Source organism: Phocoena phocoena, chromosome 14 (assembly GCF_963924675.1).
Source record: "Phocoena phocoena chromosome 14, mPhoPho1.1, whole genome shotgun sequence".
NCBI lineage: Eukaryota > Metazoa > Chordata > Mammalia > Artiodactyla > Phocoenidae > Phocoena > Phocoena phocoena.
This window is the reverse complement of record NC_089232.1, coordinates 36,214,134-36,219,478: the sequence shown is the minus strand read 5'-3', so window position 1 is coordinate 36,219,478 and position 5,345 is coordinate 36,214,134.

The window sequence follows — 5,345 nt, the reverse complement described above, 5'->3', positions numbered from 1 at the left end:
GGGGACCCCTCCAAATGTTTTGCTCTGTATAAGAGCCCCAAAACTTTTGCCTGACTCTAGAATGAAGGGAGGTATCCCTAATAATGATGAAGACTGAATTTCTCTCCAGCCCTGCCAAATGGGGACCCAGAGGCAGACTCTATGACGATTTCAAGAAAATAATGTAGCTTTCTAACCTGAGTTGATAAAGTAAGCTTCCTACCCATCCCAGAGGAGCATGGAAGGAGGCAGTAAAAGGGAGAACAGTCTAGACACACAATAGGGCATGAAAGATCTAAAAATGTCTGAATGTTGCAGATTAAGTAAACGTGACTTTAGTGAGGCATGGGACAAGAAAGGGGAAAAGACAAATAAGAGCTGGGGTCAGGAAGAAGAAAAATGTGTCCACAAGGATCATGTTGGAGGACATATCTGGAGATACTAGAAGGACAATGCATGTGACTCTACCAACAGGAGCAAGTCCTGAACATGTGACCAGAAAAACCAACCCCCCCAAAGGAGGTAGGAGCAATAGACAGTCAGAGGGGCTGCTGGTAATGGGGGCCAAGAGTGGCATGTGGCTCCAGGGAACCAAGTTTGCCCACAGTCAAAAATGTCTGGGCTCCACAGATCAGTGACCTTAAATGTGTCAGAATTCTGAAATGTTAAAATCCTGGAAAGGGCTCTACTGCTTATCTAATCTGACCCCATCCGTTTTATAAGTGAGGAAGCTGAGACTCAGAAGCATGAAACAGCTCGCCCAAAGTCACATTAAATTTGTCAGGACTCTCATTCACGGTGACAGAAACCCAACTCAAACCAATTCAATAAGCAAAAGGGAATGTATTGGCTGGTGTAACTATGGGAACCACGACTCGTCCCCACACCAGGACTGAGACAGAAATTTGGCTGTGAACAATTCTAGGATTTTGAGCAGAGACAAGATGAGAAATAGTATTCTGTGAAAATACAGGCAGGCATGGGACTCCCTGGAATTTATAAGACTTTTCCTGAAACTCCTTGTGTTTTATTTCCCAGAACAAAATAAATCAAACATCTACTTTGTGGAAGGTGGGAAACTGCTTGCAGCTCTAAATGGTACTTTTCTCCAAGGACTTCTCAGTAAGGGTCTAAAACAGAAGTTGTAAACTCATGACCCATGAACTAAATCAGATCTCCAGCTATGCATCATCTGACCCACATACTGGCTGTTTTTAAAAATTCATTTACTTAACAAATAAATGTTGAGCATTTTCTATGTCCCAGGTACTATTCTAGGCACTTGACATACAAAAGTGAACAAAACAAGACAAAAAAATCCTTGCCTTCATATACTTTGATCATAATGGTAGAAATGTGCAGATCAATCAATAAGTTTTCTAAATTATCTATTTAGAAGGTAGTAAATAGTATGGAGAAGAAAAAAACAGGGAAGGAGGAGACAGTATAAGGTGGGAGGGAGAGTGTGCTGTGGTCTTAAAGAGGGTGGTTGGGAAAAGCCGAGAGGGTGACATTTGGGCAAAGGTGTGGGAGAAGAAGAAACAAGCCTTGCAGGTGCCTAGAGGAAGAACATTCCAGGCAGAAAGGCCAGCAAGTGCAAAAACCTTGAAGCAGAAACATACCTAAGACATTTAGGAAACAGCAAAGATGTCTGTGTTTTGGTTTTTTAATCCGTATGAACTGCCAGCATTTAAAAAGTTGGGAGATTTTGGGGCTTCCCTGGTGGCGCAGTGGTTGAGAGTCCGCTTGCCGATGCAGGGGACGCGGGTTCGTGTCCTGGTCCGGGAAGATCCCACATGCCGTGGAGCGGCTGGGCCCGTGAGCCATGGCCACAGAGCCTGCGTGTCCGGAGCCTGTGCTCCGCAACGGGAGAGGCCACAACAGTGAGAGGCCCGTGTACCGCAAAAAAAAAAAAAAAAAGTTGGGAGATTTCACATCAACATCCAGATTCCCAGCTTTTCTTGAGAAAATATTCAGTTAGGATCTGGCAATGCTGGCTCCAAAGTATCCCATAAGAGAATGAGCTAGATCTGAGCAGCAGCTCTTCCCCTGTAATGGGGCAAGCTTACTCCCAGAGTCAGGGTAGTCCCCTCCCCACCCGAGTCCCTGCTCTCTGTTAGGCTCTCAGCTACTTCATTCATTTCAGTTGCCTCCTGGTCAGGCCCCTGCAGGCATTTAAGCTCTTGTAGCTACGTAGACCAGGCTACAGTCATAGGTAAACCCCGACAGCTCAGTGGCTTAATATAACAGAAGATTTATTTCTTGTTCACACAAAATCCAACAGGAGTAGAGTGATTCTTCCAGGCATCTATCCTTTGTGAAGTGACTCCAGGGGCCAACTTAGTTCCATCTTGTGGCTCTGCCGTTTCAACTTGTGGGAGCCTAAAGTGTTTTGACTTTTACAGCACATGCAACTGATGAGCCAGTGGGAGAGAAAGGCGAGAGGCATGAAGAGCATGGTGTTATGGAAACCGTGGTAAGAATCCGAAGAAAGAGAGAACATCTAAGTTGTCTTCCACTCCTGGATATAGTGTTGGATTTGGAGTAACTTGGGTTCTTTAGATTAGATAAAGCTCACTTGGGGTGAGCATGAGCAATATGCCTAAGTCCATAAAGTAAGGGGAAACCTCCCTGTGGGCTCTGGGATGTCTGTTCAAATCCCCAAAGCAAAAGCCACATGGCCATTCCTCTGCCCAAGCAGTGCTGAACCCAAGCCCACCAGGATGGACAGGACCTTCTGTCTGGCTCTGACAGTAGGGCCTGGGAGCCAACACTGGCCCCTCTGACCCCACAAAAAGAACAAAGCCCAAGGGCCTGGTGTGTTCGACTCAGCTTTACCTCTTCAATGACTGCTTGCAAAACAGCCCTTCCCTTCCAGAATCTCATTTATGTGCCTCTCACTCTCAAATCTTCACTGTTCCCCTTTTCTAAGCATGGCTCATAGTCAGGAGTGTCAAGGACTGAGGTCATTGGATGTGCTATTGATGACTTATGATAGGCCAGTTTTAATAGAAATTGTGGTTGCAGATAAATTGACTAGAGCCTGGATTCTGATAGGGAAGCATAGTCATGCTATAGGTTTTTGCAGTCAAGACATCGGGGTATGTTTTCAGTGAGCTAGAAGAGAACAGGATCTTGAAGATGCCAGAAATAGGGAGATAATGGTTGATGGAGGTGGAGATGGGGAGTTACTGGTAAAATCAAGAACTCCAGAAAAGGTTAGCTTTGGGAACAAAAATAAGATGTGGCTTCTCTGAAAATATGTAGAAAGAATGAAGGAAAAAAGCAAAGGATGGATGACAATGCAGATCAAATTGAGAGAGTGGAGAGGAGAGCTGAAGCCTTGATCCCCTCAGTAAACTAGGTGTGGAGGTCATCTATGGGGGTGGGAGAGGTCAGAAGTTCTTTGAGAAAAATGAAAAGGATTTGGAACACCTGCCTTGAAGAATTCAATATAAAGTTAAGAGGAATAAAAAGGCTACTCTGACAACAAAATGACTTATGAATTGGAAAAACAAACATGCCTGGATAATGCATTGGGTACAGATTGATTTCCTCCAGAAAAGTCTTTACAGGTCTCTGCTGACCGTAGTGCTGGTTCGAACATCTAGCTGAATGTCTAAGTCTGATAGAAATCTTTGGCAGAATAACTAATGGCTGGGATAACTATTAGCCTGCACTTCTCAGTACTTAGAGAAATGAAATGCTCCACACACAGTAAGCTGTTAAAATCCTAATTATTCCCTTGGAGACCAGCCATCCCCATTTCAGAAACTAGCTCCTTTACAAAGGAAAGAAATCTCTGTCTCTGTCTCTCTCTCTCTCTCTCTCTCTCTCTCTCTCACACACACACACACACACACACACACACACATACACGCACACATACCCATTCATACACACCATGACTAAAATAAATGGATCTTCATTTCCTCATCTGGTTAGATACTCTAAGTCACTCCTTGACGTGCTGACATTCTGCTAACCCTATCATTGATTGTTCCAAACAAAGTAAGCTTTCTCCCAGCTCCAGTGACAGCAGCGGCTGTTTTTTGTGGGAAGATGCATTTATATCAACACCAGACAACTTTTACTCCTTCATCACACTGTGGCCCATTATAAACAAAAGGCCAGTTCCTTTCCTCCTGGGCTTTTGTGGAGAGACTGAGAAAATCATTTCCTGGGGAAATGAAAGCTGAAAGCTCTGGCAGGGAGGGAGATAGGTCTGCAGAGAGGCATTGGAAAAGGTTGGCAGGGGGAGAGACGTAAGAGACTGATGCCAGAAACAAGGTACTGAATGATGACAGCACCTTCTTCCAAGCCTTAAAGGGCTTCTCCGTGGGCTCAGGCTTTTCAGCAAATAGCAGCCTGTGTGAAACAGCAAAGAGAGTTGCCTTTACTTGGTCCTAAGAACAAAGACTGAGTAACACAGCCTGCGAAACCCCAGGTCAACCAGAAGCCTCATGGCAGGTTGCCCAAGGGGGAACCCAAGAACAGAGTGCAGGTTGGAGGAGGTTTGGGAAGCAGAGCCATGCTTTAACCAAAAGGTGAACAACAATAGAAGGAAGGGGAATGAAAGCCCTCCTATGTGGTCATTCCTGCACAGAAGATTGAATTAATTAAATTAAAGGCTCCAGTAATACTCTACAAAATTTAGAATTTGCAGCATTTTGTTATTTGGGAACTGGTGTTAGATTGCGGTTAGACGTGTAGTTTAGTATATACAGATCATATGTGTTATAATTATTATGAATCCACTGATGGTAAAAAGAAAGAAAGAAAGAAAAAGAAAGGAAGGAAGGAAGAAAGGAAGACAAAAAAAGAAGGAACCAGCAGGGCTATAAGGAGGGAAGCTGCTATGGGGACATACTGATGGACAGTTAAAGAGTACAAAGAATGTGGAATTAAATGAATAGAATGGGGCTACCCCTGGGAGATAAACAACTGAGTTGAAGCACAACCAGACAGGTCATATATTGTGTTCTTTCCCAAGGCTGGCTGTTCTTTAATTGTGCTGTTTATCTCTTAAGAACACTTCGGTATTTGCAAAGTCAACTTCTGACCTGAGAACTGAAGAACTGTAAGTCCACTTACAGCCCCCCGATTGCTGTAGACCCCTTGGTGCAGAAGTAAAGGCCCTCCATGGATTGGTCTTAGCCTACCTTTCCAAACTAAGGCATAGAAGAGCTAGTTGGTAGGGCATTAGGTTGGGAAAAGATGAGTTAACATGGGCCTCTCTAATACCATGTTGGTAACTGATAGAAATTACTGGTTGCCTAAAAATGAGTGAGAGGGTGGGTGGGTGAGCTTGCCCATGGGTCCAGGCATTGTCCCACCTCCTCTGCTGCCCTCTCCACTTCCTCCCT